Source organism: Desmodus rotundus, chromosome 4, assembly GCF_022682495.2.
Source record: "Desmodus rotundus isolate HL8 chromosome 4, HLdesRot8A.1, whole genome shotgun sequence".
NCBI lineage: Eukaryota > Metazoa > Chordata > Mammalia > Chiroptera > Phyllostomidae > Desmodus > Desmodus rotundus.
This window is the reverse complement of record NC_071390.1, coordinates 94,424,563-94,428,599: the sequence shown is the minus strand read 5'-3', so window position 1 is coordinate 94,428,599 and position 4,037 is coordinate 94,424,563. Positions and strand designations below refer to the sequence as shown.

General features: G+C 40.0%; 1 pseudogene; it reads right to left on the bottom strand.

The window, feature by feature from the left end:
• Nucleotides 1-1,441: 1,441 nt before the first annotated feature.
• On the bottom strand, nucleotides 1,442-2,947 carry LOC112317695 (aromatase pseudogene; annotated as a pseudogene).
• Nucleotides 2,948-4,037: the final 1,090 nt, after the last annotated feature.

Here is a 4,037-nt window from a genome sequence, read left to right as displayed (position 1 = left end):
CAACAAGGATAAATTCGGGACAAGAACTTATTATAGGTGAGTAATCATCAGTGACTACCACAAAAGTTTCCAAATTTGATTCCATGAATGTGGTGTGGAATAAATATCTCATTTTATTATTTATTTATTTAAGTTTGCATTTTATGAATGAGTTTAATTTTCAGCTTCTAAATTATATTCAGTTGACACAATCATACTATAACAGAAGTGGCATTTAAAAAATTAACTAAATGATTCCCTCTACCTAGTTAATCCCAAGGTGTGCATTTTATCCATGGCTACAGATAATGATTCAATAAACTAGACAATTGTTAAATCTCTACTGTAATTATTAAATCTGAGGTAGAATAAATAATGATTGTTCTACACTGATCACGTTTTCTACTAATCTGTTGCCCTTGAATTTGGGGTCATAATAAGAGAGGGGAGAAATGTTGAGGGAGAAAGATACCACAATGGGAGTAGCACATCTTAAAAGTTTGAACCCACTGGGCTATACAGTTAGAAATGGTCAGGGACTTCTCATCCCCCAAATCATGGAGCTACTGTAAGTCACCAGATAACATTATTTAAAGTTTTCTCTTGGTTATCCATACTAATGGAGCTAAACAAAAATGCAAACATAAAGGAAAACATTTGAATTTGAAATGCATTGTGTGACTTTCTATTCCTATAGTAGACATATGGTCCTAATTATATTTTACTTCAATAATTACTAGGTTACCCTGTATTATCTGAACCTACATCTATTATAGCAGAGGTAAGTGGTTGAGGCATGAGTTGAGAGACTGAGAAAGGATAGTGTCCAATTTGACTTTGCTACAGACATGTCACATGTGAATAAACAAGAGTTAATTGAATATAATTCATTGGAAAAGGCAAATGCAGAACTTGTATTCCTCCAAAAACTGTGAGTACTATATTCCACTGAATCCCCCTATATTCCCACTACATCCCCAGTCCCACTGAAAACCAAATCAAATACTTTTATTCACACTAGCAAGTGTTTGGCTCTAGGCACCTGGAAATTGGCCTTGTCTTTCTAATGAGGTTGGGTTCTTGTGCCCCTGACATTTAACTGCTCTTGGGGCAGGGCAATGGAGATCCCGTGGGCAGTCAGATGTAAGTTTTGCTGATGGCCTGTGTTTTCCAACACATTCTGTAGAATTGGGCCTTTAAGGCGGCAATTTCTTCACTGACCATTTTCCCTGCAAACTCTTGGCCTTTGTGTTTTCTCCTGCTCTGGTTCTATGGTTTGGACAAGATCAAATGACTAATGTCTCCTGCTTTGCTGACAACTCGTAGGAGGTATGTATGCCTATCAAAATGCTGTAGACCACTGAATGTTCACTGTGAGGATGATACTACCTGGCAAAGTTGAATGATTTTCTTATAAACTACTGGTGAAAAGTGCTCCAGAGTAAGCACTGACCAGCCTTCTTTAGCATTTGAGGCTCTTGTCTGAATTTCTTGGGATAAAAGTTATATTCAGGAAGTTGCTAGTCTCATCTGGGTGCACGGACAAGTAAATTTTTCTGCATCTTTATCAGCCCACCCTCTTTACCTTGCACACGGAATCGTCTCAGAAGGGCAATCAAGATGACTCTCATCGTCACCATGGTGATTTACTCCCCTGCACCGCTACAGGGCCCAAAACGGAATGGCCGGAAGTACCTGTAAGGAACATTCTTGGCAAAGTTTTCAAGAGTAAATTCATTAGGCTTGGGGAGAAACTGAAGTCAATGCACTCTTCCAATATTCAGGATAATGTTAGTCCCCTTTTTCACTGGGTAACCGTCGACGATATCATCCTGTAAGGCTTTGCGCATGACCAAGTACATGACAGGCTGAAACCACATGCTCTCATAGTAAAATATTCCAGCACTTTCAATTTTGGAATATCATCCGTCTTTATGTCTCTTTCACCACCCATGGTCTTGGTTTGCTTCATTTTTGTCCCTTCGAGGTTAGGGTGCTTTGTGATGAGAAATAACATGAAGAACACAGGGGAAGGCATGACATCTGGCCCCGTGATGAGCATTTCCAAGATGCACTGGTTCACATTCTCTCTTGTTAGGTCACCATGTTTCTCAGCAAAAATCAGCTCAGCAGCAAAATCCATACAGTCTTCCAGTTTGTCTGCTGTGAAAATCCTGTCTTTTTTCTTTTATCAGAGTTTCCATGGCATCTTTCCAATCCTTGACAGGTTTTTTATACTTTCTGTATAGCCAAGAAATCTTAAAGAAGATGTCAGTTTTGAGAAGGAGAACTTGCCATGCATCAAAACAAATCTTGGATTTTAACTACAGTGTCGTTTTTGTTTAAGGTGATCCCCAGGAAGAGCATGTTAGAGGCGTCCAGTATGATGTGCTTCTATGAGGATGAACACGTCAACAGTGTCCAACTCATTTCTGACCTCCTCCGACCTGTCCAGGTGTCTTATGATAGACTCAGCAGAAATTGTCATTATGCGCGTAAAGTTGGGGCCAAAGCAATTATCAAGAAAGGTCAAACAACTTACTGGAGGTCTGGACTATTGTTAAATATGATGTGATTCTCATGCATGCTGATGCACAGCAACCTAAGTTTGCTGCCAAATCAGGAGATGCAGTAACTGTGCTTCATTATGTGGAATATACTTGAGGACTTGCTGATAATGAGTGTTTCTCTCCACATATCCAGGCTCTCCTGAATTCTCCATGCATCTGTTGTAGTAGTTGTAGGCACTGCCAATCCCCATCCACAGGAACCTGAAGAAGGAATAAGGGGCCCAATTCCTATACAATAGGCAGTATCTGGGATTGAGACTTAAGGATGTGCCCTCATAATTCCAAACCAAAAGGAAAAAGCCAGCAAGAAGCAGGATTGACATGGTGGCAACAGGCACAGCTTCGGGCACCACACTGGTGACATTATATTGCATTGGGTTCAGCATCTCTAAAACCATACTGTGTTCCTTGATCTCAAGGGAAGCAAGTTAAAGTCCTATTCTTTCATATTTCCCATCTCTTTGATCTTTTTGTGCTGAATTCTGAGATAATTCCTTGATTGACTCTCCTAGCTCTTCAACTGATTTCTATTTGGTTTTTCAGTTCTTCCATTTAGATTTTTATTTCAAAAATCAAAATGTTAATGTCTATTGTCTGTTAATTTTTCATGTACGCAATATCTGCTGGTGTCTTTGAGGCTATTAATTCAGCACATCATATAGTCCTGTTTTGATTGATTAGCACATCTCTTTCCTCAGGTATAAACTCTTCTGTTTGCTTACAGTTTGTGACTCCCTTCTGTGGTGTTGGCACTAACTGAATGTTTGGTCTTGGTATGTGCTCATTTTCGTGACTGAACTTCCTGATTAGTCAGCTGGCTGCTTCTGTTTGCTCTTCTTTTGGAGGAGGATGAGAAGAGGTGGGATATCTTGCTGCGGGTTATACTTCAATATGTCCCCAGGAAGACTGAGGAGGAGTGTAACATGCCTTAAATGACTTTTTATTAGACTTGCAGTCCCCATACTTCTGTGCATTGGGGGAAGTTGAATCATAGCCTGTATTGATTCAGTTTAGCCTGTAATCTGATGCAGATTACGTAGTCTGTAACCTGGTACAAATGTGCTGTGATATTATCTGATGCCAAAGCATCAAGGAAAACCCGGCAGTCAGCAGTCAACACTAGTTTCCACTGAAGCAGCGATTATGCAATGTACACAGAAACCCCAGGTTTGATGTGCCAGTCACTGCTAAAATATATAAACTGATATTGTGGTCAAGAACCTTGGTGTCATGAGTACTACCTCCCTAGATACACCATTTCTCCAAATCGTTCTCTTGAAAGTCTCACTATGCTTCTCCTCCAGAGCTTCCAAGGCAAAGCACTACCCCTGATAAATGCAAGATCTGCCAATCTCTGATCTCCTACTACCATCTAAGGGAAATCCCTCAAGTCACTCTCCCATAATCTGTCCTCTCTCTCCTCTTTAAACAACACACATAATTTTTTCATTGAGTTTCAGCTTAGACTTTATATCCTATAAAGATCCT